At 47.1% G+C, this 22,399-nt stretch overlaps 1 protein-coding gene across 7 annotated transcripts in view; it reads left to right on the top strand.

Annotated features, from left to right (window-relative positions):
• Rreb1 (ras responsive element binding protein 1) overlaps positions 1-22,399 on the top strand; it is a 219,364-nt gene that overhangs the window by 60,190 nt on the left and 136,775 nt on the right. For 3 of the 7 annotated variants that reach the window (XM_070024631.1, XM_070024630.1, XM_070024623.1), the window contains exon 1: positions 4,735-5,016. The exons of 1 other annotated variant lie outside the window; for it this stretch is intronic. The gene's annotated coding sequence lies outside the window, so the exon portion shown is untranslated. 3 more of the 7 variants (XM_070024629.1, XM_070024624.1, XM_070024628.1) reach the window with 3 other exon arrangements.

The following is a 22,399-nucleotide window of genomic DNA, read 5'->3' as shown; positions in this document are numbered from 1 at the left end:
CCAGCACCAAAAAAAAAAAAAAGAAAAGTTATCATTTCTGCCTTACTGTTCCACTATAGAAGCTAGCTGCCAATGCATATCAACATTATTTACTGACTCACACATCTTATGATTCACCCACTTAAAGCATACACAATTCAGTTTTTGGTATTTTCAGGTTTGCACAACCACAACTACAATTTTAGAATTTTTTGGGGGGTCCGGTCGTGGGGCTTGAACTCTGGGCCTGGGCGCTGTCCCTCAGCTCTTCAGCTCAAGGCTAGTGTTCTACCACTTGAGCCACAGCACCACTTCCGGCTTTTTTCTTTTTGCTTATGTGGTGCTGAGGAATCAAACCCAGGGCCTCATGCATGCAAGGCATGCGCTCTACCACTGAGCCACCTTCCCAGCCCCTTTAGAATATTTTTATCCCAAAAGCACCTATTCCTGCGTATTTTCAGTTGATCCCCTTCATAATTTTGGGTCTAGGTAACCATAAATCGAGCTCTGTCTTCATAGACTTGTCTGTTGTGGGTATTCTAAAATGGAATCAGATGTTATCTGCCCTTTAGGGTCTAGTTTATTTTATTTAAGCGTGGACTCATCCATGTGGTGTCATGGAGCAGTAGTACTTCATTCTTTTTTCTAGTTGAACAATGGTCCATGTATGAATATAGCACTCTTTTCTCTCCTTTCTTCCTTCCTTTTTTTTTTTGTTGGTCTTGGGGCTTGAACTCTGGGTCTGGGCGCTGTCCCTGAGCTTCTCAAGCTTAAGGCGAGAACTCTACCACTTGAGCCACAGTGCCACTTCCGGATTTCTGGTGGTCAATTGGAGATAAGAGTCTCATAGACTTTCCTGCTCAGGCTGGCTTTGGACCGTGATCCTCACATCTCAGCCTTCTGAGTAGCTAGAATTACAGGCATGAGCCACTGGTACCCGACTACATGTATAAATTTTTGGAGTGAACATATATTTTCCTTTCTGTGTGTACCTAAAGGTAGAATTGCTGGGGTCATAGAGTAACACTATTTGACATTTTAAAGAACTGCCAAACTATTTTTCAAAATACTTGCACCAGGGGCTGGGAAGGTAGCTCAGTGGTAGAGTACTTGCCTTGCATGCTTGAGGCCCTGGGTTCGATTCCTCAGCACCACATAAGCAAAAAGAAAAAAAAGCCAGAAGTGGCGCTGTGGCTCAAGTGGTAGAGCGTTAGCCTTGAGCTGAAGAGCTGAGGGACAGTGCCCAGGCCCGGAGTTCAGGCCCCATGACTGGACCAAAACGAAACAAAACAAAACAAAAAAAACTTGCACCAATTTACACTCCCACTGAGAGTGCAGAAGGGCTGTCATATCTTCACATCCTTGTTGATACGGCTGTCCAGCTTTTTGACATAACATTTTAGTGGGTGTAAAGTTGCATCCCACTATGTTTGTTTGTTTTTGCTAGTCCTGGGGCTTGAACTCAGGGCCTGGGCTCTGTCCCTGAACCTATCTGTGTTCAAGGTTAGCATTCTACCACTTGAGCCACAGTGCTACTTCTGACTTTTTTTTTTGTCAGAGGGTTTGAACTCTGGGCCTGGGCACTGTCCCTGAGTTCTTCAGCTCAAGGTGAGTGCTCTACCACTAAGCCACAATGCCATTTCTGGTTTTCTGGTTGTTAATTGGAGATAAGAGTCTTATAGACTTTGCTGCCTGGGCTGGCTTTGAACTGCAATCCTCAGATCTCAGCCTCCTGGGTAGTTAGGATTACAGGCATGAGCCACTGGCGCCTGGCTCCATTGCTTTTTTTATTTATGTGGAACTGAGGAATGGAACCCAGGGTTTCACGTACGCTAGGCAAGCCCTCTACCACTAAGCCACATGCCCAGCCCTCACCATGGTTTTGTACCATGATTCTTTTTGCCAACTAGCTGTTTAGTAAATATTTGTTGGATTTATATGAAATACGAACAAACCTTTGTATAGATGGTTTGACTTCCACATTTAATAATTCCCTAGGAATGAGGAATAAACACCTCAGTATATTAGAATCCAATTTTAAGTGGCATTTAATAAAAGGGTTCTCTCTCTCTCTCTCTCTCTCTCTCTCTCTCTCTCTCTCTCTCTCTCTCTCTCTCTCTCTCTCTCTCTCTCTCTCTCTCTCTCTCTCTCTCTCTCTCGTGTGTGTGTGTGTGTGTGTGTGTGTGTGTGTGTGTGTGTGTGTGAGTGCCAGCCTGGGGCTTGAACTCATGGCTCCTGGGTGCTGTTCCTTAGCTTTTTCCACGCAAAACTAGCACTCTACCACTTGAGCCACAGCTCCCTTCTGGCTTTTTGGTGGTTAATTGGAGATAAAGAGTTTCACAGGCATTCCTGCCTGGGCTAGCTTTGAACTGCAATCCTCAGATCTCAGGCTTTGGAGTAGCTAGAATTATAGGCAAGAGCACCAGTGCTTGGCCATTTTTTCTCCTTTTAATTGCCACTATTATTTAGATAGTTTCATAGAGGTGAAGATTTCTCATGCAAATTCAATTCACTTTGTAGGTTTGATTTTATAAGTAAAATTCTAACCCTAATATTGTTCCTCTCACTGGCCAGGTATAGTAGTAGCCCATGCCAGTAATCCAGCACTTGAGAGGTGGAGCCAGAATTATAGTGAGTGTCTCAAAAACCAAACCAAGCCAAACCTAAGAAAACAAAACAAAAAACAAATAAAACTCAGAAAACTACCACTGAATGGGACGGCTAGGAAAAGGTAACTCCTAAGTCAGTAAAGTAGCATTGCACTCATGGCCCTTCCACTGGAACACAAGACCCCAATGGAATCCTATAACAACTGTGTGAATTAGGACTTCTGTTTAGAAACCTGCCAGTTTCCTTCACAGATGGCCACTCTTCCAAAAAGCATGTGATAATAATACTTGTGGATAGAGGTTGGTGGAGGCTTGGGAAGGGGGGAGGGGTGCGGAGAACCACACACACACACAAAACCTGCCAAAATTTCTCCAGATAGAGTTTTCCTCAGTCAACAGTACACCCTGGGAAACACAACAGGTTCTGAAAACTTAGTTTTAATGACTGGAAGTCAGAGAAACAGCCAGCTGAATCTATTCCTTCTTGGAGTGTGGTTTAGCCTACTTATCTGAAGGCAAGGGTAATGGTCCAACTGCTTTTCTTTAGTTCTAGAGAGTTCTGTCTTGGCTAGTGCCCATCCATTCAGTCCATCCCTAGACAGTCCATTCCCTGTCTGCAGCCCTGAAAACTAAGAGTTCTTTTGAAGGAAAGCCTCAAATGAAGGCCCACAATAGGGCTTGCAGGTTTGTAAGGTATTCAGGGTTTTTTCAGAGGAATCCTTGAGGTGGAGTCAGGGGCAAAAGTCATAGTAAATAGTGACTAACCAGCCTTCTGCATGTATAACTTCAGGTTGCTTAAGTCGTCTCAAATGCACAATTCTAGTCTTTCTCTACCCTTTCCTCTTCAAATTTGGGGGTGGGAGTGGCGCTTATTTTCAACTACAAGGATTCTTACCTATCTGATGATGTATCTATCCCAAAGCTCCCTTGGGAACCTAAGTAGGAAAAGTATCCCCAGTTGAAAATATGTCAGCTGCTTGATGGAGGAAGCTCGGCCTGAGGCCTGGCTTGTCTGGGCTGGGTGATAACTGGGGCCAAGACAGCCTGGGCGAAGTGCAGTGCTTGGTGGCGGCAGGAGCTTGCAGGGATGGAGAGACTCGGGAGGAGGGCCTCTGTTTTTCAGAGTTGAAATAGGAGCCCTCTGAGAGAAAGAGATATTGCATGTGGCTTCCCTGACGCCTCGGAGGGAGACGTGAATGACACAGCATCAGCCGTTCCGTGGCGGGGTGGGGACACGGTGGCAGAAGGCGCCATCCTCGGGGGGCCCCTCGCAGCAGGCAGGCCGGCGGGCCGGCAGGCAGCCTCTGGGAGGCATCATCCTATGTGTGGTGTGGGGAAGGGACGGTGACAAGAGTTGTTAGACGGAGGGGCCCCGGTGGCGGCCTGGGCCCAGGCTGAGGACAAACCTGGGAGTGAAACGGCGTGGAGCTGGGGGCGGGGTACCGCGCCTGCTCCTTAATCTCCAGCCCCATCCTCGACTCGCCGCACCTGGATGCAGGGCGAGGACCGCGTGCGGAGGGAATGGCGCGGGTGGGGCGCCCACTTCTACACCGAGAGGGGCGGCGCCGGGCCGGGGATCCCCCCAACTGCCACGCTAGTCCCCCGGCTTAACACCCCCCCCCCGCCTCAGAGGCGCCCCTCTGGCTCCTCCCTGGCATCACAGCCTCACCCCTTCCTCCTCTAAAATAGTGAAACAAACCGAGCGGTAAAGTGATGGAAACGCGGAGGCCGGGAAGGATTGGAGGGGAGGGGGCGCGGCGGCCCGAGAACGCGGCCGCGGGTTTGCGCCGGGTGGGTCGGGCCCGCGGCGGGCCGCAGTCGCGGTGCCCCTTCCCCTGAGGCTGTCTCCCACCCCCCCCACCCCCGCCCCGGCCTCGGGCGCCGCCGGAGGGCGTGGGGGCAAACCTGAGCTAGCGGTGGTGGGGGGTTAGGGGGAGGACGCCACCTCCATCCATCCGGAGGGATCGTGGCAACCACTGTGGTCACCCCGCGAAAATCGGCGCTGGGGTGGTGGAGGTGGTGGGGACAGGCGGGTACCCCCCCCCCCCGCCGCGCCGCCGCCGCCGCGGCGGCCGCTCAGTAACACGTCCCAGGAGACTCGCAGGAGCAACACGTGATGTGTCTACTTATCAGGGTGAGAGGGGGAGAGCGAGGCTCCGAGCGTGCGGCCGAGGAAGCGGGGCGGGGGGCCGAGGCGGGGGCCGAGACCGCGGCTGGGGCGACGGGGTCGCCAGCTCCTCGCCCACCTCCCTCCCTGTGGGAGAAGAGGAGGAGGGGAAGTGACTGCGAAGTTGATGAACTTTGCACATCCAGAAACGCCATTTTGATTCCTTTTCCGGAACAAGTTTGCATCTCTCCTCGTTCTCTTTCCCCGAAGCCCACCGGTCCCCGCGGCATCATGCCTAGGAGTCAAGCGCCCCGGCGGGCCGTAAGTACAGCGCCCCGGGTTCCGGCTCGCGGTCCTTGGGTGGCAAGTGAGATGTCTGGGGGCACAGCCGGAGCGCCCTTTTAAATAACTTTTTTTTGGGGGGGGATGGCGAGGTCTGCAGAGCGCGTTGTACTTTTGAAACTGGGCAAATCGCAGAGCCCGAGCACCCGCGCCCCCCACGTCGCGCAGCGTGCGCTGGGGGCCGTGGGGCCCGAGCCTGCTGGGGATGAGCGGGGCAGCCCTCTCCCCTCGGGCTGCGCGCCGGCCGCTCCTCCTCCTCCTCTTCTCCTCCTCCTCCTCCTCCTCCCCCTCCTCCTCCCCTTCCTCCGCTCCTTTCCCCTTCCCGAGCTGCGGGCTCTGCCAACCAGCTCCCGGCGCGAGCCGCCGCAGCGCCCCGCCAGCAGGACCTGATGCGCATCCATATTAGCCGTCCGAGCGCAGGAATCCGGCCCGACCCGCGCCGCCGAGTTTATTTTTAACCAAGCACCGCGGGGACTCGGATGGTGCGCGCACCACCAGCCAGAAACATCTTCCCAGCGCTCCTCTCCATCTTCCGCCCTCTCTCCCCCGACATCCTCCCCCCCCCCATGTGGGAGGGGAAACTTTTCTCCTACATACTTTCGAGTCCCTCTCCGGCTGGGAAGCACGGAGATGACGGCCCCCGCCCGCCGCCGCCGCAAGGTACCCGCTGGGGGGGGGTGCCCGTCTGGTGTGTGTGTGTGTGTGTGTAGGGGGGGTGCCTGCCTGGGTCTGCTCGCGCAGGGGGGTAGCTCGTTCGGGGCTTGCTCGGTGGGAGCATCCGCCGCGCCCTGCTCTGCGGACTTTGATCCTCCCGGGCGGACGGCGCCGGCCAGGAGGGGCCGCGAGCAGCCCCGAGCCCTCGCGAGTTCCTGGCTCGTATGTGTGTATGTGTGTGTTGGGGGGTGGTGGGGGAGATCGCGCAGACCCCCCGCCCCGGGAGGAACCCGGGGGCTTGGAGGGGACCGATCCGGCGCGTATTGTCTCTCGGAGCAGGGTTGGCGGAGTACGTGTTTTCGTGGGAGCCCTCGGTGTGGAGCGAGGCTGCATCGCGGGGGGGGGGGGGGGGGGTCGGCGCCGGGCGCCGTCACGAGCACAGGAAGGAGGCCGGGAGCATCCGAGGCGGGGCCGGCCGCCGGCCCGCTCCGCCGCCCAGCTGTGGAGTGCGCTCGGAAACTTTTGTCCGCCGCCCGCTGGACCATTTTTTTTTTTTTTTCGCGAGTTCTGGGGCTTCACTTCCTCCTCCCATCCTGGCTCACAGTGCCGTGGCGGGGGAGGGGGCGGGGAAGGCTGGGATGGCGGACGGTGGGTGTGTGTGTGGGGGGGGGATAACGAGGAGCCCAGAGCTCCCCCCCCTCCAGCTTCGGTTCGGGCCCAGCTCCCCGCGCCCCCTCCGCGCTCGCGGTCTCTTAGGAAACTGCGACCTTAATGGTTGCTAAGGAGCAGGGGAGGTCCTTCCCGTCGCCGGCCCCCTCCCTGGGAGGCGGCGAGTTTTCTGTCCCGGGCTGGGGTCGCGTGGAAGGATGTGACCCGCTCCTCGGCCGTGGGTGAGTGGGGGGCGTGGCGGCGGTGCCCGGGGTCTCGAAGAAGAGGGCAGGGTCTGGGGGGGGGGCGGCGGTGCCGGGGGACCCCCCGCGGGACGCAGGGCGGGCCAGGCCGCCAGGGCGCTTGACAGGCGCCGCGTGCAGCTCGCGTCCCCGGTCCGCAGTGCAACCCATCGGTGATGGGTTATAAAAGAAGAGGAAAGTATTTTCTCCTGGCTCAGCAGATTTGCCCTCCCTCGCTCCTTACTGGTTAGGAGATAGAACGTGAGCCCAGATCCGGACGAGCAGTTCACATTCCATTACGAAATTCTACACGGCTTCAGAGCCAGCGGCAGCACACATTCGGGGCACTCTGGAGGCGGTTTTCGGCTGCTTTGGGGGGGATGCTACGCGGCGGCGGTGGTGATGGTGGCAGCGGTGACCGATCGTTGGGTGCAGTAGCAATCGTAGAACGTTTTGGTATGCTGAAAAACCTGTCCCGAGGTTTTCATCCGAACAGTTCACCCTCTCGTTCTTGTCTGAAGGGTTTAGATCGTGCCTCGTCTTTCAAAAAGCCCGTGGAAAGGAAGTGTGCCTGTTGAATGGGGATGTTGGGAACGCGAAGGGTAGTCCTGCCTGGGGGAGCCTTGGAAGGCTTTCGGCCAAGGCTGAGTGATGCGCATCTCTTCGCTCACAGACTTCCCTCGAAGAGATACACGTAGTGGCTTGTGCCTGTGTGCCAGTGTGTTCTTCTGTGAAGTTAGTTGAAGTGGAAGGTGGGGAACGGCCGAGGAAGAAAGGAGCTTTAGTTTTACTTCCCCCTTCCCCCTTCCCCCTCACACCTGTGGAAAGCATCCTTTTATATCTGATGCTTTTTCGAGTAGGCAGGTAAGGTTCCTAAGACATAATTTAACCCGGAAGTCTGAGTTAGAGGTTAGTAACGTCTTGGCTGAACCCGCGTTAAAAAAAAAATCCCATGCTTCCTTAAAGAATCAGCAGAACTTTTGAAGGAACAGGTTCAACATACTCTTCAAATAATAATAGGCAATAGGCAACCACTAGTTTTACAATCTTATTTACTTTTTTGGCTTTAAAAAAAAATCTGCCCTTTGAAGGGAGCCTTCTGGATATCCACTGATGGGTCCTACTTTTAATGTGTTTTAGGTTTTGGTTACGTGGATGAATTAAACATTTGAATACTTTAATCACGTTTTAAATGTGTGGGAAAAAAATACCTTCACCTCCTCCCCCCCCCCTTTTTTAACAAAAGAAAGGGTGAGAAGAGTTCTTTGATTTAGTTGTTTCCTTTTCTCCATTTTAGGTAAATGAACTTGTACTATCTTAAGATTCTTAAAATACTGATAAACTGGTTGTCTTTTTAAAGAAAAGTTGCCGGGTATGAGATATTGTTGAGCAGTGCTGCTAATGCGTACTAGTAGATGGAATATGGGTCTTTGGGTTTTACTACATATTTTATTTCTCATCACAAACTCAGGCTATTTGCTCTTACAGCCGACAAGTGTGTGCTACATGATGAGGTACATTTATCTGACTCAGCTGGTACAGGTGGTACATCCATTCCTAGCTATTTACATCATCCAACAAGTGACCTTTGGATTGAAGGGGCTTTTATTTTAGATTTCTTCAGGCAGGCTGCTGAGGTCTTTGCAATCTCACACAGATACAGAATGTTGGAGGCAAATGAACCTAACTGCATTAGTCCTGCAGCTGATCCACAGCTGTGTCTTGGTTATCTGCTGTAAGCCAGGCATTAACTAGCTTCTGTCACAACAAGACTTCTACTTTTTGCTCTTCAATATTGAACTGCTGTGTTGGTCCACTTCCTAGGCTTGAGAGTATTTGCTATCATGTGCTTACTTGCTTACATTTATCAGCTTCAGCTAAGAAACTTTCCGGATTAATAAAGTGGAAAGATTCTACCCTCTTAGGCGTTTGCATAGCATAATTTATATAACTTTAACTCCTATAAAAAAAGGTTAAGCAGGATTTCTAAAAGCAACAGAAGTGGATCCTTTTGATGTTTCTATTCATTATCCTTCTGAAAAGTAGGTGGTGCTTAGAAGGTCATAGGATAAGGGTTGCTAAGCAGCTAAACAGAAGGATGCTAAAATTAACTGAAGCATTTTTGAAAGGGAGTCCTCTGTTTTGCATTATTTATTAGGTTTAATTAATTTCTGGATGCGCCATGCCCTTTGACCTAAGGAGGTGGGTTGTTAAAAAGTTGGTTTTGTTTTTGTTATTTTATTTAAATAATTTCTTTTGTAAGTGTGTTTAATTGAAGTTCAGTATTCTCTGACCCAGCCCTTGTGGTGTCAAATGGCAGCTTGTCTGGGACGACTTCTTGTGTGTTACCTATATGTTCAGGTTAACCCTTCCCCCAGGATACATGTGTATAATAACCTCACCTTTCATATATCAATAACAGATTTTTTGTTTGTTTTTGGAAAGTCTACATAATCCAAAAAGAGATGATTTACCTTTACTTATTAAACAGTTTTCTTTAAAAGATAGAAGTACAATGTATTGATAGAAACTTACGCAATATAGTCTCTCCTGATTGAGGCAACATAGCTTTTTCCCCCTTAGGTTAGGTTTCAGTGTGGCTCTTCTGTCACTATACATCTCTGGTCCAGTTCATAGATAGCTTTTGAAAAAGAAATATGTGCAGTTCAGAATGTTTTTGGGAGGATTGAGCAAATGTTGCCAAGCAGAAAGAATTGTGACTTGCTTTACATTTCTTCCATAAGTATGTTTTAAGGATCTTGACATTCTCGTTGAGATGAAACATTGAAGCCTGGTTGACGCCATGGCTGGTCACCATCATCTAGGTTGAGTGGCAGGCCACTACTAAACGAGAAGCTTCACCGCCTCAAGGTTGTTTGTGTACATCTGGCTTATGGAGCAGTCACTATTGTCATAGCTTTTATATCCAAATATAATGAAGAAATTAGTAAATAGGATTTCTCCCCCCTTCTTCCCCGAGTTAGAGAATAATTCCTGGGTAGAAATACCTAGGGCCTTCTTAGAAAAACAACAACAACAAAACCCAGCAGGGGTCAGAGAGTGACTTCCATGACCTAAGGGGACCCCATAAATCAGAGGTAAAAGGTGTACCATCTGAGGCCCAGAGGGAGGCATATGATGTGCTTTCTGAAATGCATCACTTGCTTTAAATTTCCCCCACTCCCACATGGAAGGCAGACTAGAGAAAGGAAACCCTTCTGCTGCTCGTGTTTTCTTCACTGCTGAGGTAGAAGAATGAGGAAGGTGGGGAGGAGCTTTATTCTGGCTAGCAGTTAGTCTTGTTAGTCAGTGTCTTCCATTCTACAGCTTTTCTTGGTCTCTCGTCACATTCCCTGGGTGTTCAGTGTGGCCCCAAGTGCTGCGGAGTGTGGCTGGAGATTGCATCTTGCTTGTTGGCCTGGGCAGATGGAGGAAGGAGGGGTAGGGAGCTGACAGCCCAGCTTGTGCGCATCTTGCTTTGGACTACACTGTAGGGCAGGGTAGCCACTCTGCCCATAGAAAAGGTGGCTGCCAGTGAATAGGTACTTCAGACAAAGCAGTGGGAGAGGGTGGAGACTGTTTGTTCTGTGTGATTCAAGCAAGTAATGCTAAGAGAATTTGAAAATCTCTGAAGTCCCGGGACTGGGGTCTGGTGCTGGGATTCACCTGAGTCTTCCTAGACTCCTTAAGGGCGGTGAAACTGGAAGGGTAGAGAAAGAATGAAAACCTCCACTGGCTTTGTCAGGCAGCCAGACTGAAGAGAAAAAGTCTCAGTGGGGATAATTAGATAAAGCTTTTAAATGCTCTATTTGTTTTTCCCCTGAGCTTGCTTGGTATTTCACACACCCCCACCTCCCTTTTTCAGAGAAACTGGTGGGATAGAATTGTTAAACAACACTGTTTGATAGACCTGGTAGCTGAATTATTGTTCAGACTCCCTTTTTCATTTTGGGTGTACCTTCTTGGACTGTTAGTTTCTGACTGCCTTGCTAAATAGACCTCTGCAAAGATTTTAAGCATATGCTCACAGCTGCAGTGTTTGATAGGTATGAAGTGGTCCGCTCTTAGCATGGGAAGAAATCAACCCTGACTAAAACTTCTAACTCCAGCCTAGCTCTGAAGAACAATTGCAGAATCATCTTGGCCTTAGAGGATTTATTTAGCATTTAACATTTACTGTGTGTTGATCTCTGTTGTTGTTGTTTCAAAGAAAGACCAGATCATTTTGAAATTAACTCTGTGGTTGAATTTGAAGGTGTAAAGGAATTAAAAAAGAAACTCTACCCTTTGGCAGCGGTGATGAATGGGGTTGTACATATCTCTTCAGTAGCTTTTCTACCTCCTGGGATTGTTGGGAGGATAAAATTAATGTTCCAGAAAGTTAAAATCTATATATGGAAGAAAGTGGTGTATTTTGAGCTCAGGAAGCTTTGTGGGTATCCACTCTGGATTTCCTTTCCAGAATTTTGCACAACTTTATTCCCATAGGCAGAGAGTTTGCCTAGGATTTTCTCCCAGTAGGGGAAATGCAGCACTAGCAAATTCTTCTTAATGAGGTTTACTTAGGGATGGGCTTTAAGGAAAAGGCAGGCAGCAAGCACAGGACTCCCTCTTCAAAAGAGTAGTTGTCAAAGGTGGCTTTGCCCCCAGGAGACATTTAGCAATGTCTGGAGACATTTCAAAGTGTCTTACACCCAGGGAAGGGGTGCTCTTGCCTCCTGCCTTCAGCCAGCAAAAGCCCAGAGATGCTGGTACACTTCCTGCAGTCCACAGGACAGACTTCATAACCAGGGTTGGACATTTAGTCCCAGATGCCCTGTTGGGAAAGCTTATATTGAAAGTACAGTAGCTGATCCTGGGGTGTAAGTCAATAGTAGACTGCATACATCGCAGGCACAAAGCCCTGGTTTTGATCTAGCACTGGGGAGGAGAGGGAGAGGAACAGTGTCGGTGGCCTGTGTTGTATCTGCAAAGTAGACTAGATGTGCTTCCTGTGTTGTGTGCCTTCTAGCTGAGATATGAAATTCCATAAAGCAAGGAAGCTCTTATTAAATGCCTGTGAGGTATCCTTGGTTGGCAAGTTCCAGGGTTCACAGAAAAATTTGGGTGTGGGGAAAACACTAAATGGTGTTGCATGTATCTGAAAACCCCGTTAGTAAATAAAAGTTTGAGGACACATCTGCTTCTAAAATGAACCAGATTCATCAGCACTGCAAAACAGATCTGGTAGGCCACTCAGCTGCCGAGCCACCTCTTCAGCTGTTGAGGAACATGCTCTGGTCTGGTCACCTGCCATCTCCTTTGTGCTTTAAGTATTTGAATTAGCCCCTGCTTGCTTGATGCTTTTGCACTCTAGTCTCTCTTTGTTTTCTCAAGTTTTTGCAAAGCTGGTACATAATTGTCTGTCCTCCTTCCAGGGCAGTAGCCCTCTCCACCCCCAGGTTTGGTCCTCTTGAGAAGATAGATGGACAGTTGGTCCTGTAGCTCTGAGAGATGAGATGGCCATGAGGGCAAAGGGAAGATGGTTTTGTGATTATTTCTATGCCCGTGGGACCTAGACCTCAGGAAGTGTTTAGCAGAGTGACAGTGACCCACAGGTGCCACTTGCCTGATCCTTGTCCTAGGATTCCCCTGCTACCCCCTCAGGCAGGAGGGAAGAAGGAAACCTTGGTACTGGGAGGAAAGGAAAACAGAATACCAGGAAAGGAAGGATGGCCTATCGTGTGGGAAGGCAGCTGCCCCCACAAAGGTCTGGGCTTCCTACTTACAGATATCTGTAACTCTTTTTCCTCTTTCACCTAAGGATGGAGTGCTTACACTAAGGGTGTTTACGCCATAGCTCAGCAGCTACCTCTGTGCTGGGATTGAGTCCTTATGCTCTATGAAGCTTTTTTTCTCTTACTGCTCAGTTATAAAATTGCAACTCCCAACTTTTTCTCTCTCCATTTACAACTTCTCTCAGGCTAGAGCCTTCAGGCACCTCACCCTGCAGATATTTATAAAGATGAAAGTCTTCTTCGTCCCTCCTGGAAAGTGCTCTGCAGTGTGCCATCCACCCAATCTGCTGTGTTGGGAACCTCATCGGCTTTTTTTTTTTTTTTTTTTTTTACGTTTTTTAGCTTGTCTCTAGGCCCCTAGAAACCCTCATCATTTCGCAAAGGCCTCCTAAGTTAATTTCCTGCCACTAGTTCCTCCCTACTGCAGCTCATCCTGCATGCTGCTGCCAGAGTCCTCGTCCTCAAAAACTCTAGTTGAGCATGTTGTTTGCCTGCTTCAAAACATCTCCTGGCTCCCCATTGTCTACCGGAAGAAATCCAAGATCTTTCCCGTGGCATACCAGGACTGTCATTGCCTGCTTCCAGACTGAATTTCTAGCCTCAGCTCTCTTCTCCACCTTCACTACTGTAACAGCCTCTCTGCTTTCACGTGGGCTGTCTGTTCTGCTGTATTCCTGTCCTCTTCCCTAGGAAAGAGCATTTCTTAATCTTCTTGCAAGACCTGGCTCCAATTCTACAGCTTCAAGAATAGTATGTGATCTTCCCTCCAGAGTAACATTTCCTCCCCTCTAGCACATCTGTCAGAGTCTACCCACCTCAAGAACATTGTCCCATCCCCCGCACCTAGCCCAATGTTGCAGGGCTGACTTGATACTATTCCGATATCGAATACCAAACTATTTGGAGAAGAGCCACATTGCCACATAGCACAAGACATTCTACAAAGGAAAGGGATGTGAAGGAACATCTCTGACACACATACATGCATCAAGCAGCAGTTTGGTGCCTAATGCTCACTGCTGGGAAAGGCCTGAGTCTCAGAAATCATGAAATAAGAGTTGGCTTAGCTTCTAAGGGGACAAGGGAAACTTACTTAATACCCTGTTGCTGTCACACCGGAGCCTTTACTAATTATGACTACTTTGCATGGCTCTTGCACTGGAGTTTACGTAAAATAGGGAGATAAGCATCCAGATCAAAAACCAAAGCCCTTTCAGTGTGCCAGTGTGTGGGCCCATTTTCTCTGCTTAGTTTGATATTTTGTTCCATTAGTGGTATGAGTTAATAGGACTGTTGGTCTGTGTGTAATAATTTAGCTTCTATTTTGTTTTTCTGTTACATCTTGGATTTAAGACAAAATGCTAAACTAGAAACCTGTGAAGTCCCTCATTGGCATATATATGTACGACTGTGTGTGCTGTGTACATATTTGATAAAAGTGATGCATAAAAAGGACCGGTTTCTCTGCATTAGGGTGTTTTCGTTATGCTGAGACTGTTGTAAAACAAACCAATTCTTGAATATACAAAATCATCGCAGTCTTTTTCGAGTGTTCTTTTAGAAGAGATGCTTGTATTCGCAGGCATAGGGAAGTACCAGAAGATGGAGTGGGAGTTTGAAAGCACAGTGTGCACCAGAGCAATGCTTTCCTTTCCAAATAATGATTTAGAAAAGAAAAGGGGCGGGGGGGGGGGGGAAGGGAGGGAGAGTGGTGGTAAGACCTGTAACCCCATGTGGTGGGAATTCATGGTATCCTTTAAATACAGGGTGAATCTTAGTTGATTAATATGTGTGTGAAACAACCCCCTCCAACCTTAACTCTGGGTATTCTTTAATAAGTACTTGTCTGATAGGTTAAGTGTTAGGCCCAACAGATACATTCAGATACAAACTTTTTATTTAGTCTTATTTCTAAGGAGGCTTCTTTATTTTACACTCTGATGTGTAGAAAAAGATTTTTTGTTTTGTTTTTGGTACTAGGAACTCAGAGTTCTTGCTAAGTAGGTGCTCTGCAATGTAATACCTCTAGCCCATTTTACCTTGGTTGTCTGTGTGTGTATGTATGCTGGTCTGGGACTTGAATTCAGGGCCTACGTACTGTTCTTGAGTTTTTTTTTTTTTTTTTTTTTTTTTTTGCTGAAGGCTAGCATCCTATTACTTGAGCCATGGCTTTCTGGCTTTTTGGAAGTTAATTGGAGAGAAAAGTCTCATGAAGTTTTCTGCCCTAGCTGGCTTTGAACTGTAATCCTTAGATCTCAGCCTCCTGAGTAACTAGGATTACAGGTGTGAGCCACTAGCAACTGGCTCTGACTTGGTTGTTTGTGAATTAAGGTCTAACTTTTACAAACTATGGTTGACCTGGGTCACAAGATCCTCCTGTTTGTGCTTGGCTTTGTAACTGGAATGAGAGTTGCATATTGCTATCCCCAGCTTTTATTAGTTGAAATGGAGTCTTGCTTTTTGTCCAGGCTGGATTCAAATGGAATTCCTCCTCATATCTGCCTTCTAGGTCACTAGTATTAGATACATGAGCCACCTAGCCTAGCTCATTTGAGGCCTTTTAGTTGTTATTTGGGATGATTTTATGAAACTTTAAAGTGAACATCCCAAGCAGCTTTTTCTATGACTTGCTTAATTAACTCTGCTTAAAATTTTAAATCAAATATAATTTATTCTGTATATGTGTGTTGTACTGTTCATCTAATCCAGGATACTGCACATGCTGGTCAAGTCCTTTCTCTCTTAGCTATATATTATATTACTAATCTGAAACCAAATTTTGTGTGTGTGTGTATTTTTGAGATAGTCTCACTAGGTAGTCCAACAAGATGGCCTTGAGGTCTTGACCTTCTTGGCGTCAGTCTCCCAGTTCCTGGGATTACAGGTTTGTACCACGATGCTTGGCTCCAAGTATAATTTTTTTTTTTTTTTTTTGTTGGTTGTGGGGCCCGAACTCTGAGCCTGGGCACTGCCCCTCAGCTCTTCAGCTCAAGGCTAGTGCTTTACTACTTGAGCCATAGCACCACTTCCAGCCTTTTCTGTTTTATGTGGTGCTGAGGAATTGAACCCAGGGCCTCATGCATGCAAGGCAAGCACTCTACCACTGAGCCACCTTCCCAGCCCTAGCTTCAAACTCTCTTACACAATTTTATCAGAGGTGATTCAGTATCAGATTTACTCTGCTTTTGGAAAACAAGTGGTTACTTGTTTTATTTTTAACATTTACAGGTTTTTATTTATTTAATGTTTGAATATATATTGCATGGAAACACTGTGATAAGCACCAAGGCCACTTGTAAGGGAAGAAAAATGGTTGCTAGTCTCAAAGAGGATAACATTGCACACACAGAGACAAGTCCAACAATTCATTAAACTGCTAAAAAGTAACACGAGAAGAATTTAGGAATTGAAGTTTGTGTGTGGGAGGAGTGGAGGATGCTGGGAAGCAGGTCTAAGAAGGCATCCCAGCAGAGGGTGCTGGGAGCAGGTCAAAGCAAGCATTGCAAGCTGGGCTGGGGTGGCTCAGCCTGTAATCCTGTCTACTCAGGAGGCGGAGATCTGAGGACTGGGGTTCAAAGCCAGCCAGGGTAAGAAAGTCCATGAGACTCTTATCTCCAGTTAACCACCAGAACTGGCTCAAAGTGATAGAGTGCTAGCTAGCCTTGAGCAAAAGACCTCAGGGTCAGTGCCTGGGCCGAGTTTAAGCCCCATAACAGACAGACAGACAGACAGACAGACAGACAGACAGACAGACACACACACACACACACACACACACACACACACACACACACACAAAACATTGTAGCATAGAATTGTGGTGGCAGCTCAAAGAGAGCACCCAATGGGAATGATATTTGAGCTAAGTATCTAAAGGGTGGTAAGAGGAAGGAGAATGCTTCAAAGAATAGCTTATACAATGGCCTCGAGGTCGGAAGAAGAAATGTGTTCAGGGAAATGAGGGAAGTATAATATGTCCAGAGGAAGAAGAGGCAAGAAGGCAAGAATGAATAGATGGCTGACAGTGCAAAGTAGGTAGCTTTGGGGGTCTGAGGCACTCTTAGGAAGCTATAACATTAAGGCCAAGGAGTAATGTGCTGAGTTTTGCATTTTTAAGTCTTTCCTACCTATCAAGGGGAATACCTAAAAGGAAGAAACTACTTCTGTTTTCCAGAAACAAAAAAAACCAAGGTGACCTGGAACTGGGTGACTGTAAAAATCTTAGATGGGTCTGATGAGATTTCTTGGGCTAAAATGGATTTGAAGACTAGGTGGGTAGGGTGGAAAAGGAAGAGATGAATTCCAAAGTCTGGCCTTTTATAATTCTCTAAGATTGGAATGTAAGATTAAGCAAGTTTTATAAATGAAGGTTGTTCCCTAAAGAGTTTTAAACTTAATGTTTCCTTCCCTTCTTTCCTCTCTCTTCCCTTTTTTTTTTTTTTTTTTTAAATGCTAGGGATTTGGGCCTAAGGTTTAGCTACTTAAACCACTTGCCTAGCCCTTTGTTTATATTTTGTTTTTGAGATAGTGTCTCACTAACTGTGCCTGGCATGGCTTTGAACTTAACTACTTTCCTACCTCTAAGCCTCCGGAGTAGCTAGGTCCTAGGCCTGTGTGCTATTATTCAGCTGCTGCTGCTGCTGCTTTTTCTTCTTGTACAGTGTTTTGTTAGTTTAAAAAGCATTTACCTGGCATGAATGGAGCATGAAAAATGTGTCTATAGTAAGTGAGTAATAGAAGTTAGGTTCTTAGCTATGTAGCAAATGAATGGCCCCCTTCCTTCCTCTCCTTTAGTTTTTGTCATGATATTCAAGGGGCCAGGAATGATTTTGGTAGATGGGCTGAGCTTTTAGAATGGTTTTCACATGAACCAAACACCCAAGTCTTAGGAGCACTTAAGTTCCTGACCATTTTGATAACACTTCATTTTGACTTGTGAGTGGAAAACTCATGGAAAGAGGGTTGGTGGGAACCAAGCTGGAACTCAATTGCTTGAGCCCTTTTATTTACTATCAAGACCTGATTTTCCAATGTATTTCTTCACTGGAATCACATAAAGGATTTCAGTGATCCTCTGATGTCCTTAATGACTTAAAGTTACATCAGTATTGTACTTGAAGGATAATCTATGTGAAAACAAAGTTCATTCAGTAAAACAGACTTGTGTATCTATGGTTTAATGGCCTCTACCCTCCATCTGTGGGTGCCAAGTCACAGGCTTGACTCCTTCAATGAGGAAGAAACTTGTCCCTGTGGAGCGATTGCTTGTCTTATAATTTAACACCTCTGGTGATGGCAGACTTGCTGCCTACCTAGGCAGCCTTCAGACTTCTGTTGTATTAACGTTCCTTAGCAGGCAAAACCATTTTGGAAGCAGATAGCATTTTCCACTGAGTTGGTCTTCTGGGAAGTTGGAGTGCAGGCCCTGGGCTACTGAGAGAGGCTGTATGCAATCTGATCTTCCTTGTGTCCTATCAGGCTATGCAGCCTGTGGCTGACTCGTAGTTAAGGGTCCTGCTTCCTAGGGAGGGGCCAGCTTCTTCATTTGCCTGCACTGTCACCCCTTCCTTTAAGATGGTCTCACAAGAAAATCTAACTAGAGCTCCTGGATTTGGGCAAAGCTTTTCTCTGACGTCACTTAAATGATTCATCAAAACCTCAGGTAAGCTGCTGTAGGCCTCAAAGACGCATCTTGGTACCAATCCCAATGGATGTAACCTGAGCTTCCCATTGGGCCCCAGGTAGCACACGGGTCTTTTCCATTCCTTGTTTAGGAGCATGTGTGTTTTCACAACCTTGGGACCATAAATCTCTTTAAGATTGACAACACAGTTTTCACTTTAAAAAATCAACCTCCCTTGGTGAGGTGATACTGAGAAGAAAACTTTTAAACTTTAAATTTTGGAATTTAACTTTTGAAAAATTGCAGCTTATGGCACTCTACAACTCAGAGGCCTTCACCTGGGCAACCTGGGCAGATGCACAGATTTGGACATCTATTAAGAAGTTTGTTGTGTTTCTTACTGGATAATTGCTCTGTAATGAATAACCACAACTGCTGTCTGTAGTCCATTCAATGACAGACATCTGTGAGCTCACTTTTGGACAGCTTGTTCTTAACTGCTGACTTCAGAGGCTGCTGGATGGCTGTGACTACACGGTACGCTGTGATGTGTGTGGGTACCACTGTGCTATCGATTAACGACTTGGTGGATTAAGTTCTCCGGGCCTTGAGACCTTGGCATGTCTGACTTGTGGCTGTCTTCTGGATATGTTAAGCCATCTGTGGCCTTAAGATGAAATGAATAAAGGTTGTGTTTATCTTATGCAAATTACCTGAGGAGATGAGTAAGCTAACCAAGAAGTGGATGCTGTAGAATTTTACTAAGCTTACCTTAGGGAAATTCCTGGTGCTATGTCTTGAGAGTATCTGGAAACCCAAAGCCATTCTTATCTTGGGGGGAATGTGGCACTGAGATACATTTCCTCAGGAAAGTGTGGCTTAGGCTAGTATTGTGTGTTAGCAATGGTGTGAGTACTCTCTTCTCAGTTTTGTTGTTTTTGTTTTTGGTACTGGGGATCAAACCCAGGGAAGGGTTTTGCCCATGGTAGGAAAGTGTTCGACAGCTAAGTTACACCTATCTTTTTTTTTTTTTTTTTTGAACTCTGGGCCTGGGTACTATGTCTGAGCATCTTTTTGCTCAAGGCTAGCACTCTACTATTTGAGCCACAGCGCCATTTCCAGCTTTTTCTGGTAGCTAAGTGTCTGGAGATAAGTGTCTCACGACCTTTCCTGCCCAGGCTGGCTTCAAACCATGATCATCAGATCTCAGCCTCCTGAGTAGCTAGGATTATAGGCATGAGCCACCAACGGCTGGCTTTTTTTTTTCTTTTTCCTTTTAGAGTGCATAAAAAGCATACTTATTTTTAGCATGTAAACCAAAAGCACATTTGAAATACATATGTGTCTGTGGTTCAGCAAGGCAAGAAGCCCAGCTTGAATGTTAATATAGCCTTGAGTTTAAACTAGTCTACCTCTTACTGTGCCTCATAGTTTGTCTCAAAAGTTGGAAATGACAAGTAATGAATGAAAACCATTTTTCTTTTTAAAGCATGATGTAGATAGATGTGGGTGAATAATGGTGACCTGTGTTTGTGCAGCTTGCTTTGTGTCTCTGTCACTCCATTCTGTACAATCTTGGGTGTGCAATCTTGGGTTCATTTTGTGCTGTGCTCAAGAAAAAAAGGAAGGAGGATTATGTGTTGGGGAGGCAGTGTAGTTGACACTGGTCATATTATGATTTAAGGCTGTGGCTTATTTGATTGTTACGTTTATAGTAATTGGAATTTTGAGTGGGCTTCTTGGACTAGCTTGTCTCTAGAAAGTCTGATAGGTGCTAATGTGACTTCTTGTTTCTTAGCAGAAAACTCCATTCTGGTAAGTAGTAGGGGCATTGCTATTACTATTTACTGAGCAGGTACTAGTTACCACTGCTTTGCATGCTTTACATAAGTGATTTCGTTCATGCTTTACAGCCATTTGACCCAGTGGTGTGGGTACAATTAGTAAATTTGAGACCTGGAGAAGCAGACCCATAGCAGAATTCAAGCTGCAGTTTGACTCTGGAAGCTGTGCTTCTAAACCCTTCTGAACTACCTCTAATAGTCCCACAACCTACTCACCGAAAGCTTTTCTTAGGAAGCCCTCCCTGTGATACACATCAAGGAGGAAGACGGACAAGGGCAAGTGTGTTATGCCAGGCTTTCTGGCTCCTGGAAATAGATTAAAGCTGACCCACACAGCTGGTCATTCTTTCTGTCTGGCTTTGGGCACAATGAAGCAATCTCTGTTTGCAATGGTCAGAGAGAGATCCACGTTCTTTTGAGTGACCAGCTTGCTCAGGTGATGTCAGTACCAACCAGCTGGACTGGGGTACCTCTAGGAGTGGAGATCAGGGAAAGACACTGAAGCAGAATGGTGGGGGCCCACACTGAAAGAAACTTGGCAAAGAGATCGGGAGAAGCCCTAAACAAAGCTCACTGTGGAGAATTTTTGCAAGTGCCCATGGGAAAAGGGCGGCAGTAGGATGTAGTCTCGGTTGAGGTAGGAGATCGCTAGGAAGTGGAAGAGTATGTTGCTCTTGTGTGGCAAGTGGTCATGGGGTGCTCTCTGTCTTTTGTGTGGATACTTGTTTTAATCCCACTGAAAGTGCCAAGCTCTGACTCCTGTGTTGGCCCCTTCAAGCTGTGTGCCCTGTGTTAGGGGAGTTTAGTTTTGCTTTGGATTTCTTCGGGGTAATGCCTTGAGAAACAGGTCTGTTGATTTATGTTGTAATAGGTTATTAGAGGTTTGCCCAGGAACTGGTATTGGGGTGATTCTGAGAGGTTCCTTGTCTGGGGTGCTAGCAAAGTAGGGGCAGCAGTTGATCTAATTACCAGCTGTATCTTAAGATTTGTCCAGATTCAAGTGAGATAGCTTCTAGGTGTTGTTACTTTGTGGTTTTTGCTCTTTAAGCAGGAGGAGCCCTGAGGCTGGAAGACAGGGAGAGGGGAGGGGGAGGGAGGACTCTGACCACATCACTCTTACTGTTGGGGCTGAGAAGTCACCAGCATGCCTTGTTCCATTATAGGGGTGCCTGAGCTAAGTTACAGAACGGGCAGATCCTGAATTGTGATGAACACATGGTCTGTTTCCTGTTTCTGGTGGGTCTGGAGAAGGATTGTTTTGAAACTCCTAATAGAGAATTTAAGCCATAGGTGCTGCCAGCTTAATTAGACCAGACCTGTTTTCTCTGTTTACTGCTGTTATTATCACTGTTGTTTTGCTTGTGGCATTTTAAACATCTCAGCAAAATGTCTAGGAGTCATTTGAATTAGGAGAAATTCTGCCCTTCCCCCTCCCCCCCTCAAGTGTGGAGTACCACCAGTGAGCCTACAGAAGTCACTTTGCCTTGACAGGTACTAGGCACAGTACTATGCTCGGGGATACTTAGATAAGCAAAATGTGGACCTGTCCTGAAACTCAGCAGGACTTCACAACTGGCAAGGCCCTGCAGGGGAGCTGCAGTGGGAAGTGGCTGGGGAAAGAGGAAGTGAGGTCCTCAGTGGTGATGGGCTTGCCACGTGGAGAAGGACGTGGGGGAGAGACACAAAGATGACTTCTAGGCAAAAAGAACAGTCAGGCAAGGCCTGGAGGAGGAAAATAGGGGACTTACTTTGGGACAGGCTAGGCCAAGAAGTAGAGAGTCTCCTTGGGTTTGGAGGTGTTAAGTGGAGTTGGTAGGTAGAAGGTAATTGACCCTGGGAAAACTTAGTGGCTGCTGCGGCCATCTTCTCTGATACAGGGCCCTGCAGTGAGCAATAAGCCCTGTGCTTCAGGGAGAGAACACTAACACTGCTAATTCTCCCTGCTGGAGAACAAGGTGGACACCATGTTCAGCAGAGGGCAACATGAATGGGACATGAATGGGAAGTTTTGATGCTCTCTTTAATGGGATAATTCTCCCTCTGGTTCCTCCCCCCAAGCTGAAAAAAACATTTTTTTTAAAAGACATTTTCCTTCTCAGGGCTGTGGGCTACCTTTTGATGTGTTATTAGATGATAATTGAAGGGTTTAGAGGTGTAGCTCAGTGGTAGAGTACTTGCTTGCTGTGGTTCAATCTCCAATAGAAAAAGAGAGAAGAGTAGGAGAGGCAGGGAGGGAAGAAGGAAAGATAATTGAAAGGTGGGGAACATTTATTTGCAGCAAATAGAATTCAATTAGACAGTGTTTAAACTTCCTTAATTGTATTTTGCTAATTGGCACTTACTTAAGCTTATCAGAGAGCAGAAGTCTTTAAAGGAGAGAGACTAATTTCTTTTCCCTCAAAAACATAGTTAGGTGGACACCAAGAGTGGGATGGGAACGTAAGGTTCAGTGTAATCTTGTTAACAGGCAGTGAAGCAGGAGGGGGAGCAGGAGGGAGCTGAGGGTAGCAAATTTGTAGACTTCATGAACTAGAGAGGAAAAGGCCTAGTAGCTGAGGTCCAAGAGCCTGGTGG

This window comes from Dipodomys merriami, unplaced genomic scaffold, assembly GCF_024711535.1.
Source record: "Dipodomys merriami isolate MVZ:Mamm:240054 unplaced genomic scaffold, mDipMer1.0.p SCAF_16, whole genome shotgun sequence".
NCBI lineage: Eukaryota > Metazoa > Chordata > Mammalia > Rodentia > Heteromyidae > Dipodomys > Dipodomys merriami.
This window is presented reverse-complemented; position numbering and strand designations above follow the sequence as displayed.